Below are 13942 nucleotides of genomic sequence, written 5' to 3'. Positions count from 1 at the left end.
TCGCACAGATGATAAAATGGTAGATATCGAAATAGACGACAGAGGGATAGAGAAACAAATTAAAATCGCTCAAAAGAAGAAAGGCCGCTGGACCTGATGGGATACCAGTTCGATTTTACACAGAGTACGCGAAGCAACTTTCCCCCCTTCTTGCAGCGGTGTACCGTAGGTCTCTAGAAGAACGTAGCGTTCCAAAGGATTGGAAAAGAGCACAGGTCATCCCCGGTTTCAAGAAGGGACGTCGAACAGATGTGCAGAACTATAGACCTATATCTCTAACGTCAATCATTTGTAGAATTTTGGAACACGTATTATGTTCGAGTATAAAGACTTTTCTGGAGACTAGAAATCTACTCTGTAGGAATCAGCATGGGTTTCGAAAAAGACGATCGTGTGAAACCCAGCTCGCGCTATTCGTCCACGAGACTCAGAGGGCGATAGACACGGGTTCCCAGGTAGATGCCGTGTTTCTTGACTTCCACAAGGCGTTCGATACAGTTCCCCACAGTTGTTTAATGAACAAAGTAAGAGCATATGGACTATCAGACCAATTGTGTGATTGGATTGAAGAGTTCCTAGATAACAGAACGCAGCATGTCATTCTCAATGGAGACAAGTCTTCCGAAGTAAGAGTGATTTCAGGTGTACCTCAGGGCAGTGACGTAGGAGCGTTGCTATTCACAGTATACATAAATGACCTCGTGGATAACATCGGAAGTACACTGAGGCTTTTTGCGGATGATGCTGTAGTATACCGAGAGTTTGTAACAATGGAAAATTGTACTGAAATGCAGGAGGATCTGCAACGAATTGACGCATGGTGCAGGGAATGGCAATTGAATCTCAATGTAGACAAGTGTAATGTGCTCCGAATACATAGAAAGATAGATCCCTTATCATTTAGCTACAATATAGCAGGTCAACAACTGGAAGCAGTTAATTCCATAAATTATCTGGGAGTACGCATTAGGAGTGATTTAAAATGGAATGATCATATAAAGTTGATCGTCGGTAAAGCAGATGCCAGACTGACATTCATTGGAAGAATCCTAAGGAAATGCAATCCGAAAACAAATGAAGTAGGTTACAGTACGCTTGTTCGCCCACTGCTTGAATACTGCTCAGCAGTGTGGGATCCGTACCAGATAGGGTTGATAGAAGAGATAGAGTTGATAGAAGAGATAGAGAAGATCCAACGGAGAGCAGCGCGCTTCGTTACAGGATCATTTAGCAATCGCGAAAGCGTTACGGAGATAATAGATAAACTCCAGTGGAAGACTCTGCAGGAGAGACGCTCAGTAGCTCGGTACGGGCTTTTGTTAAAGTCTCGAGGACAATAGGATTGGGGAGAAGAGAAGTTTGTGAGACAACTTGACAAGAAGAAGGGATCGGTTGGTAGGACATGTTCTGAGGCATCAAGGGATCACCAATTTAGTATTGGAGGGCAGCGTGGAGGGTAAAAATCGTAGAGGGAGACCAAGATGAATACACTAAGCAGATTCAGAAGGATGTAGGTTGCAGTAGGTACTGGGAGATGAAGAAGCTTGCACAGGATAGAGTAGCATGGAGAGCTGCATCAAACCAGTCTCAGGACTGATGACCACAACAACAACAACCTTCACCGAGGAGTCAAGCAGTATACTGCTCCCTCCTATGTATATCTCGCGAAGAGACCATGAGGATAAAATCAGAGAGATTAGAGCCCACACAGAGGCATACCGACGATCCTTCTTTCCACGAACAATACGAGACTGGAATAGAAGGGAGAACCGATAGAGGTACTCACGGTACCCTCCGCCACACACAGTCAGGTGGCTTGCGGAGTATGGATTTAGTTGTAGAGGTAGATGTAATGTGGACATGGAGCGATTTATCTGATGTCCAAAAGGGAATGATCATTGACTTTCAGCCCGACAATAGAAGTATTTCCGAAACGACAAGGTTAGTAAATTGTTTGCTTGCCACCGTGGTTAAAGAATACCACGCAGGACAAAATGGCGCTATCCAAAACTGGCACCGAGGCAAATGTGGCGCACCACTGGTCATAGATGACGGGGTGAATGATAGCTGTGGAGTTGTGTACGGGCGAACAGATGTGCAACTGTTGAGCAACTGACTGCCCAGATGAAACTAGAGGGGCTACCAACAATGTCTCCACAACTACCGTCCAGCGAACGTTTCTGCATACGGGCCTCCGCAGCGACCACCTGGTTCATGCGCCTATGCTACTCATTGGCGACGAAGGCTGGAATCTGCATTCCCGTACCTCAACTGCACGTCCACTGAGCCATAATAGGGGCCTTTACTGATGAATCACGATTTATGCTCGATCAAACAGAAGGCAAGTGCAGCAATCGTCGGAAGGGTTCAGGCAGGTGGGATCATTACCGTTTGGGAAATGTTTTCATGGAATTGCCTCGGTGATCCTCTCATTCTGGAATGGCACAATGGGTCAACATGAGTATGCATCTTTCCTTAGGGATTGTGGGCAACCCTACATGCAGTTTGTTTCTCCTTGGCATGATGGCATCTACCAGCAAAACGACGCAATGTGTCACAAAGCACACAGTGTATGTGCGTGGTTTAAAGAGAACCGAGATGAATGTACATTAGTATCCCAGCAACTAAATTCCCCGTATTTAAACGTAGACGAGAATCTGTGGAACCACTTCGGTTGGGCTGTTCGCACCAGGGATCCTCAGCGGAGAAATGTAACACAGCTGGCCATGGCACTGGTATCGACATGACTCCACATCTCTTTGGGTATCCTCCAGAACATCATTTCCTCTCTTCCTGAAGATGTTACAGTTGACCGTGCTGCTAACGGTGGCTATTCAAGCTTTTGACAAGTGCTCACAGTACTGTGACTGGACAGTCTATTATACAATGAAGAGCCAGGGAAACCGGTACACTTGCCTAATATCGTGTAGGGCCCCCTCGAGCACGCAGAAGTGCCGCAACACGACGTGGCATGGACTCGACTAATGTCTGAAGTAGTGCTGGAGGGAACTGATATCGTGAATCCTGCAGAGCTGTCAATCAATCCGTATCAGTACGTGGGGTTGGAGATCTCTTCTGAACAGCAGGTTTCAAGGCACCCCAGATACGCTCAGTAATGTTCATGTCTGGAAAGTATGGTGGCCAGCGGAAGTGTAAACTCAGAAGAGTGTTCCTGGAGCCACTCGGTAGCTATTCTGGATGTGTGGTGTGTCGCAATGTCCTGCTCGAATTGCCCAACTCCGTCGGCGTGCACAATGAACATGAATGGATGCAGGTGATCAGGCAGGATACTTACGTGTCACCTGTCAAAGTCTTATCTAAACGTTTCAGGGGTCCCATATCACTCCAACTGCACTCGCCCTACACCATTACAGAGCCTTCACCAGCTTGGACAGTCGCCTGCTGACGTGCAGGGTCCATTGATTCATCAAGTTGTCTCCATACACGTACACGTCCACGAGTTCGGTATAATTTGAATCGAGACTCGTCCGAACAGGCAACATGTTTCCAGTTATCAACAGTCCAACATTAGTGTTGACGGGCCCAGGCGAGGCTCAAAACTTTGTGTCGTGCAGTCATCAAGAGTACACGAGTGGGCCTTCGTTTCCGTAAGCCCATTTCGATGATGTTTCGTTGAATGGTTCGCATGGCAACACTTGTTGGTGGTCCAGCATTGAAATCTGCAACAATTTTTGCGGAAGGGTTGCACTTCTGTCACGTTGAACTACTCTCTTATTCAGTCATCGTTGGCCCCGTTGTTGAAGGATCTTTTTCCGGCCGCTGCGATGTCGAAGATTTGATGTTTTCGGGATTCCTGGTATTCACGGTACACTCGTGAAATGGTCTCACGGGAAAATCTTTACTTCATCGCTGTGTCGGAGATGCTGTGTCCCATCGTTCGTGCGCCGACTATAACAACACCTTCAAACTCACTGAAATCCTGATAAGCTGCCATTGTAGCAGCAGTAAATGATCTAACAACTCAGCCAGATACTTTTTGTCTTACATAGGCGTTGCCGCCCGCAGCGCCGTATTCTGCCTTTTACATATCTCTGTATTTGAATATGCATCCCTATACAGTTTCTTTGGCGCTTCAGTGTAGATAAAGCAAAGCCCGAGAAGTCTTATTAAAGAGGAGGTGAATATCATTCTGTTAACATGCAATATGGTCTGAAGATAATATGTATGAAAACACACAGCACCAAGAAGATTTATTTAACCGAAATTTAACAAATAATTCATAACTTTTACTATTTCTATGGTACCAAAAAGATCAAGCTTTCACTTTGTGTCACTCATCATTGTCCATTGACTGTCCGTCCCCGGTAGCTGAGTGGTCCTAATGGCCGGGTCAGATTCCCGGCTGGGTCGGAGAGTTTCTCCGCTCAGAGACTGGGTGTTGTGTTGTCCTAATTATCATCATTTCATCCCAATCGACGCGCAAGTGGCCGAAGCGGCGTCGAATCGAAAGACTTGCAGCCGGCGAACGGTCTACCCCGCGGGAGGCCCTAGTCACATGACATTTATTTATTGACTGGGCTATTTACTTCAAACTGAACTTTTAATTAAAATTAGTATATCATTCAATCCAAGCCATATACGCGATTAGCCAGGCTGTATGTGTTGCAATATGTGATTATAATCCATACACAATAATTAGTTTGTTAAGATTTAAATTTTTAATTCCCATTTTTTATTAAATGTTTATTAACTTGGATAGTTTTCCTCCTAATTAAAAAAAGGAGAGTTGCAGAAATTCTAATAGCGACAGTGGAAAGAGCAGGAAAATTCCTGCAAGAAAATGATGCCACATTGTCGGGCTTCACAAGCACTTGAATAGGTGATTATCCGGGACTGCCGAGTGCTGTTGGCACGCGAAGTGCACTAACCCTTTCCGAGGCAAGTCGAGGAGTTACATAATTAGTAAGTAAAGGCAACGGTCACGAAAACTGACAACGGGCAGGAGAGCGGTATGCCCCTCCATACCCGCTTCCAGTGACACCTATGGTCTGAGGACGACAGGGTGGCATCATTGGGTCTTCAACGATTGTTCGGATAAAGTTTTAACATCAATTTTCTGCCAAACCACTGCACGTAGAATAAACTATAATACAGGGTGATTATAATTAAAGTTAAACTTTCAAACCTCTGTAGAAATAATACCACTGGCCAGAATGACGTCAGATTGCAACGGAATATTATCGGAGAAGTGGGAAAACGTGTGGCAGAAGAAACATAAATAGTTACAAAATGTAGCAATAGATGGCGCTGTGAGCATCATAATTTAATAGAGGTCGGCTACAAATGATAAATGAATCATACAACAATGCCTAAGGTGTACGGTTGACGTTAATTAAACTGTACTACTCAGTGTGCATGGGTTTACAGGTGTGTTACGTAAGCCCATCCACCACGGCAAGGTCATATCACATCATATGGGAAAATTCTGTTTTTAATTGAAACTTCCTGACAGATTAAAACTGTGTGCCGTACCGAGACTCGAACTCGGGATCTTTGCCTTTCGCGGGCAAGTGCTCTACCAACTTTTTTTTCTTCTTCTTTTATTTTGTTCGTTGCGTTTGGTCGGGGCGGACGTCACAAGCCCGCATTTCGTGGTCGTGCGGTAGCGTTCTCGCTTCCCGCGCCCGGGTTCCCGGGTTCGATTCCCGGCGGGGTCAGGGATGTTATCTGCCTCGTGATGGCTGGGTGTTGTGTGTTGTCCTTAGGTTAGTTAGGTTTAAGTAGTTCTAAGTTCTAGGGGACTGTGACCATAGATGTTAAGTCCCATAGTGCTCAGAGCCATTAGAACCTTTTTTTTTTTTTTTTTTTTTTTTTTTTTGGACGTCACAAGACATCCGTTCAAGTTGATCGTTGATTCCTATACTCAGTTTTTTTTTATTACAGAGGGCCAACGCTCCTCTGACCGAACACGCTGAGCTACCGTGCGGCTTATCCAACTGAGCTACCCAAGCACGACTCACGACCCGTCCTCACAGCTTCAGTTCTGCCGCAATATCCTTTCTTTCAGGAGTACTAGTTCTGCAAGGTTCGCAGGAGAGCTTCTGTAAAGTTTGGAAGGTAGGAGACGAGGTACTGGCAGAACTGAAACTGTGAGGACGGGTCGTGAGTCGTGCTTGGGTAGCTCAGTTGATAGTGCACTTACCCGCGAAAGGCAAAGGTCCCGAGATCGAGTCTCGGTCCGGCACACAGTTTTAATCTGTCAGGTAGTTTCATATGAGTGCACACTCCGCTGCAGAGTGGAAATCTCATTTCGGTTTTTAATTGTCCAGAGGCCAAAAACCGCATAGAAACATCAATCAAAATCAAATTGAATTGTTAATTTCCGTGTGACTGGTACGAAACATATTCAATATGCTGTCCATTGTTTTGTGCAACAAGTTGAAATCGAGAAACAGCATGTTCCACAACTGATCGAAGTTTTCCGCTGTCACGTCCAGAAAGCGTTGCGCAATGCGTGCCTTCAATGCAGCTAAATTTACAATCGGAACATTGAACACAAAATCTTTCACGTAGCTTCACAGCCAGAAGTCACACGGATTAAGATCAGGTGATTTGGACGGCCAGGCTGTAGGGAAATGGCTGCTGATAATTCTAGCATTTCCGAAATGGCGCTTCAGCATCTGCTTAACTGGATTTGAAATGTACGGAGGTGCGCCACCTTGCATAAAAATGATCCCATTCACACATCCACGCTGTTGGACAGCTGGAATGACGTGGTGGCGCAAAACATACTCATAGCGCTTACCAGTGACTGTGCAGGTAACAGGACCGGAGGCACCTGTCTCTTCGAAAAAACATGATGCCGTAAACCTGTACCATACAGTGACTTTTTCAGGACGAAGTGGTGCTGATTGATTTGCGTGTGGATTTTCCGTTGCCCATATTCGACAATTCTGTGTACTGACATATCCTGTCAGCTGGGAGTGGGGTTCGTCTGTTCAGTGTGCACAGTCACCATACTTGTAATACAGCATTACAAGCAGAGCGCGATCCTGCACTGAGACAGTCATGGCGAACGTCGCAGACGCGAAGGGAGGACGAGCCGTGTACCCGGCGTGTCTATACCAACTTCAGTGGGTCGTGCGCACGACATGTGTTTTCATTTACATATTATGACACATACAACTCCATCTACTGATCAGTTTTCACACTATTTTTTTCTTCTGCCACGCGTTTTCCTCTTTCTCCGATAATATTCCGTTGCAATTTGATGTCATTCTGACCAGTGGTGTAAATTCTACAGCGTTTTGCAAGTTTTACTTTAATTATAATCACCCTGTACATTAGTTTTGTTTAGACTCTTATCGCACATTAATGGTGGATAAAATTTTTAGTCATATTTCGATGTAAAAAGGTGTATAGGAGGCTACTGATACCATGTAGTCCTTAATTGACGTAGATGCATGGTTTCTCCACGTCGGGGAGAGTCCAGGGCTCAAAAGCGCAATGAACATTTTGCTCATTCACACTGTTCGGGATGGAGTTAGAGATGCTAGTCGTATGCTTCTCTGAGCGGTGATACTGCTGCACGCGTTTCGATAGTAGATAATTTCGCATCACCGGTCGTAACACTTTGAACTATTTCGCATTAGTGCAATGTGGACTTATTATTATTCTTCAGTGGTCAGAACTCTGATTTATTTATGCCGATTTTTCAGCAGAATTGTATTATTCGCCTGAAGACGATTTTGACTGACGCTGATTTTTAACTCAATTCGCCAGTGGGAACTTGGATTATTTCATAACTGATTGACACTTAGGATTAATGCGTCTTGAGTCAAATAGACTCCTATTTATTTGAGTTGGTGCGGAAATTTCTGTGACTAATCTTTAGCTGTGAACATCACCTGTATTTTGCAGTTATTCTTATTTTATTTTATATAGTTTGCCGACCACTGTATTGGGGGCTCGAGCTAATTTCAACTCACTTATCTCTGCAAGTAAATCTCCACCAGTAACCTGCAGATCATGAATATTGTCAGATTCAGCTACAAGAGTGAGGCTATCTGTAGCGGAAGTCGAAACAGTTTTAATGATTTTCAATAATTTCAGTCTTTGTTCTGAAGAGTTGCTTGCAGTTAGAGGTTCAACAAGCTGTCAACTACAGCAATAGATGTACACCCATATCCTTCTGTAGTGCTTTCTATCTTTATGCACTATCTTTCGACAATCGCGGAACGACTTCCGTGACTATAAATGTTTTATCCAGGTAGACATTCGTTTGAATTACGTTCCAGATCCCTTGGCTAGTTTTTCCAAGGCATTAGCTTTTTATTATTGTTAAACCATTTCTTTTGAATTTGCTTGTAATAAACTGCGTTAATTGAGGTCCTTGTTTAATTTTGTGGTAAAAGTAACTCCTTTATCGTCGTTTTGGTGGGCAATGATTTGTTTATGCCAGATATACAGTATCAGATTCATAAATTCAGTTAAAGATTCATTTGAAGCCCCCCTCTCATCCATGCGACAACTTGTAGCTGCACCTACAACCAAACAGTTTTTTATTATTATATCAGAAACAAGTTTATGATTTTATTTTTATTTAAAAATGCGGCTAGTAATAAGAGAGAACAAATCATTCCCGTAGAGGACAACAAGAAATCACTTATGGATGCGGCATGGAGTGGCTTGTGGTCAGCACGCCGCTCTCCCAGACGTTTCGAAGATTCCACACACCGTGAGCCGATAGTATTCGGTCAAGTAGCTCCTCAGTTAGCGTCACGACGCTGTGTGCACCCTGTACAGATCGCCCTACCAAGGAGAAATCCGTGGCAGTACCGGGAGTCGAGCACGGGTCCTCCGCAAGGCAGCTATCTACACTGACCACTCAGCTACGGAGACAGACAATTTCGTGATAGGAGTAAGGTAATTTCATATTAGCTGTAATATGATAAGTAGTGTACAGCTGGGCAAAAATATCTGCCAGAAATGGTGCCCCAAGCGACTAAAAGCCAACGTGTCACTTTGTCCTTCCGACAGGTATATGCACAGTGAGTTAACAAAGAAGTATTACGAAGTTACTTATATCACTAAAATACTTCCCTTTACCTTATTCCATGCTCGGAGGTAAAAATTTATACAGAGACGCTGGTCAACACTTCTCTGATATTTTAGATACTTTGTCTTCTCGCTTGGGACATTTCGGTCCGAAATACGAAAAAAGTATTTTAAGGTGGGTAATTTCGTCATATAATGAAACAAAAAATATTCATATGAACGTGAAGCTAATTATATAGATAATCAATTTTTCATAGTACACAATGTACATAAGGTACAAAGAAACAGAGCAACAGCCCAAAACAGAGGACCGCACGTAAACATCACCTAAGAAGATAAGAATATACTCTCAAACCTAAAGCTGTAGCTTTTGTAATATAAATAACAAAAGTAAGTGCGATATGAAACGAATTATTAACATTCTTGGCTAAGAAAATGATATATCATATGTAGTTTCTGCTCTTACCTTGATTGGTTATCTCAAACTTCCAGAAGTAGCGCGCACACTGCTTGAATCACTGAATCTTACTGAGGGTCGTATCTGAGGTGAATCGAGGGTGGATGCCGTCCTCCCACATTTTTTTTTCCGAGGGGTGCACCGTCCCCGTACTATTTTACGTGGAGAATATTTTCTTATTACAGTAATTCTCTTTCAACGTCTCTCTAAATTGATTTATCGTCAATTCTAGGTTATAACCCATAGAAAATACAAGCTGTGAAGTCACCTGAGCGTGATAAACGGCCCAGGCAAACAACGCAACAAAAAAGAACGATGAACATCAGGAGCGTGGGGTCGGGCATCCGAGCAAAGCCCAGAAGAAAGTATGGCGCAGCGAGGCGGGTGCAGACGGCAAACCGCGCCGCTCTGCACAACAGTGAAAAGTTTCGTGCAGCATCGTAACATCAAATTAAAAGTGCGCTCTGTTTGAACGGCATTTCTCGTTTTTCATTATTATTGATACAAACACGCTCGCACTCACTGGAGCATTGCTGGTAGACCTGCTGGTAAAATATCGATATATCGCTATTTTTCCCATAAAAGTTCAATATGTGCCGCCAATGTACTGTTCATCTATGTATAGATATATCATTATCTAAACGGCAACATCGAGTGCCAACGGTTTTGTTTTATAAAATATATTTTTCGCAATTTTTGGTGCATATTTGAAATTGTACTTAGCACAGTATAATTTTACTTTCACTGCGTGAGGGAGGCTTACTACATTTTGAGCTATCACCACATCCAGTCTTTCTCTTTCGCTGTGTGAAGCAAGTACAGGTGCCACAAAGTAGTAAAGTAGTAGTCCGATTTGCACTGGGCAAGGGGGGGGGGGGGTGGAGTAACAAGATTTCCGATGTGAAGAAATAGCACTCCAGCTGCGTTAAAAAGCAATTTTAAAGCGACTTGTGTGCTATTTCCTCACATTGGCATTCTTCAGAAACAGTTGCTCAAAACGATATACAAAAAACTAAATGACAAGATTGGACTTTGCGGTGGGCGGTGACGTGTGTGGGGAAATGCTGATGTAATCGACGCTCGCCGCTACTAACAGGAACTGCAACGTTTCACTTCACCACGCAGTTTTGACACTACAGCTTATAGTTCGCTGGCGTTTCCAGAGATGAAAAAACAGGGAAGTCGACATGAAGTGTACCAGACAAATCCGATGTGTGACGAAACCGAACGACGGACCCATCTGACACCTTTTATTGTGTCACTTACATGCAGTTAGCAAAGTGATTATCGCCAAGCGCGAACATGAATCGTTTTCAGAAATGGTTCAAATGGCTCTAAGCACTATGGGACTTAACGTCTGAGGCCATCAGTCCCCTAGACATACACTACTGGCCATTAAAATTACTACACCACGAAGATGACGTGCTACATGCGCGAAATTTAACCGACAGGAAGAGGATGCTGTGATATGCAAATGATTAGCTTTTCAGAGCATTCACACAAGGTTGGCGCCGGTGGCGACAACTACAACGAGCTGACATGATGAAAGTTTCCAACCGATTTCTCATATACAAACAGCAGGTGACCGCTGTTGCCTGGTGAAACGTTGCTGTGATGCCTCGTACAAGGAGGGGAAATGCGTACCATCACGTTTCCGACTTTCATAAAGGTCGGATTGTAACCTATCGCGATTGCGGTTTATCGTATGGCTACATTGCTCCTCGCGTTGGTCGAGATCCAATGACTGTTAGCAGAATATGGAATCGGTGGGTTCAGGAGGGTAATACGGAACGCCGTGCTGGATCCCAACGGCCTCGTATCACTAGCAGTCGAGATGACACGCATCTTATGCGCATGGCTGTAACGGATCGTGCAGCCGCGTCTCGATCCCTGAGTCAACAGATGGTGACGTTTCCAAGATGACAACCATCTGCACGAACAGTTCGACGACGTTTGTAGCGGCACGGACTATCAACTCAGAGACCATGGCTGCGGTTACCCTTGACGCTGCATCACAGATAGGAACGCCTGCGATGGTGTACTCAACGACGAACCTCGGTGCACGAATGGCAAAAACGTCATTTTTTCGGATGAATTCAGGTTCTGTTTACAGCATCATGATGGTCGCATCCGTGTTTGGCGACATCGCGGTGAAAGCACATTAGAAGCGTGTATTCGTCATCGCCATACTGGCATATAACCCGGCGTGATGGTGTTGGGTGCCATTGGTTACACATCTTGGTCACCTCTTGTTCGCATTGACGACACTTTGAACAGTGGACGTTATATTTCAGGTGTGTTACGACCCGTGGCTCTACCCTTCATTCAATCCCTGCGAAACCCTTCATTTCAGCAGGATAATGCACGACCGCATGTTGCAGGTCCTGTACGGGCCTTTCTGGATACAGAAAATGTTCGACTGCTGCCCTGGACAGCACATTCTCCAGATCTATCACCAATTGAAAACGTCTGGTCAATGGTGGCCGAGCAACTGGCTCGTCACAATACGCCAGTCACTACTCTTGATGAACTGTGGTATCGTGTTGAAGCTGCATGGGCAGCTGTACCTGTACACGCTGTCCAGGCTCTGTTTGACTCAATGCCCAGGCGTATCAAGGCCGTTATTACGGCCAGAGGTGGTTGTTGTGGGTACTGATTTCTCAGGATCTATGCACCCAAATTTCGTGAAAATGTAATCACATGTCAGTTCAAAAAATGTGTGTGAAATCTTATGGGACTTAACTGCTAAGGTTATCAGTCCCTTAGCTTACACACTACTTAACCTAAATTATCCTAAGGACAAACACACACACCCATGCCCGAGGGAGGACTCTAATCTCCGCCGGGACCAACCGCACATGTCAGTTCTAGTATAGTATATTTGTCCAATGAATACCCTTTTATCATCTGCATTTCTTCTTGGTGTAGCAATTTTAATGGCCAGTAGTGTAGCACTTCTGCTGCGTTAAAAAACATTTTTTAAAGCGACTGATGTGCTATTTCTTCACATTGGCATTCTTCAGAAATAGTTGCTGAAAACGATGAACAAAAAACTAAATGACGAGATTGGTCTTTGCGGTGGGTGGCGACGTGTGTGGGGAAATGCTGATGTAATCGAGGCTCACCGCTACTAACAGGAACTGCAACGCTGAATTTCACCACGCAGGTTTGATACTACAGCTTATAGTTCGCTGGCGTTTTCAGGGAAGTCGACATGAAGTGTTCCAGACAAATCCGATGTGTGACGAAACCGAAACTCCTCTTATCGTGTTACTTACATGCACTTAAAAAGTGACTATCGCCAAGAGCGAACATGCATCGTTTTCCTTTCAGTTCTTGCTCTAAAGGGAAATAAGCCTACTGCTAGCTTCTTGGTGTACAGAATATCAAATGATAATGAATACTTACGCACAGAGCACTACAACCAGGGGTATACTTACAAAGTGCAGCAGATATTTTTTATAAGCCAGTACGTTGGTCGTTTTTCAGTCGACGTATTGATATGTCGATACTTTTCTTTCGATATGTTGACGGCTGATAGAGGTGTGCTTTTTTAGACATCGATATATCGAGTTCCCGATATTTTTAAAAATATCAGCAGTCCTAGGTGCTGGCCACCTACAAAGAGTCTGCTCCATTCTTGGCAGTTTTGGGCTGCTCTGCGCCGGCCTGAGCGGCGTTGCACATCCGATGTCGACTCGCCTTTAGATGGTCACATCACGCGGCACGATAACGTCTGGAAACACATAATCCCCTTCTTCGGCACGTTGAGGTTGTATCCTTTAATCTTCGAGCGGTCGCGGCATTTACACCGTCTCTTTAACATATAGCTACTTACGCGCTTAATTCTCAGGTAATCCCTGTTTATCTATCGGCTTTCCATATGGTGCCTGACTTTGACACTAATTTGACTCTATAGCCCAATGTGATAATGTATGGCTATTCGAAAACGAAAACCAATTCGTGTTGGTGTAAAAGCCGACGCGCGAGCGCTAATGTTGCATCAAATTGAGCGAGCTTCTGAAGGTTAAAAATACAACAAAACCTGACTCCTACCTGGAACCTAATCAGTAAGATAAGATATAAGTAAAATAAAAACATTTCCCGCTTCCTTATACTGATGTTGCAGTCTTCAATGTCGGCCGGGGTGGCCGAGCGGTTCTAGGCGCTACTGTCTGTAATCGCGGGACCACTACAGTCGCAGATTCGAATCCTGCCTCGGGCATGGATGTGTGTGACGTCCTTAGGTTAGTTAGGTTTAAGTAGTTCTAAGTTCTAGGGGACTGATGACCTCAGAAATTAAGTCCCATAGTGCTCAGAGCCATTTGAACCATCTTTTTGCAGTCTTCAATGATCCAACCACAATACCGAATGTCAGCTCCTGACGTGACCCTCTGCCACGATATTATTACAGTAGACCTATTTATTATTTCGAGTCGTTATCGTGCTTTTCATTTGTGTGTTTAC

Source organism: Schistocerca serialis, chromosome 5 (assembly GCF_023864345.2).
Source record: "Schistocerca serialis cubense isolate TAMUIC-IGC-003099 chromosome 5, iqSchSeri2.2, whole genome shotgun sequence".
Classification (NCBI taxonomy): Eukaryota; Metazoa; Arthropoda; class Insecta; order Orthoptera; family Acrididae; genus Schistocerca; species Schistocerca serialis.
Note: the sequence above shows the minus strand (reverse complement) of the source record.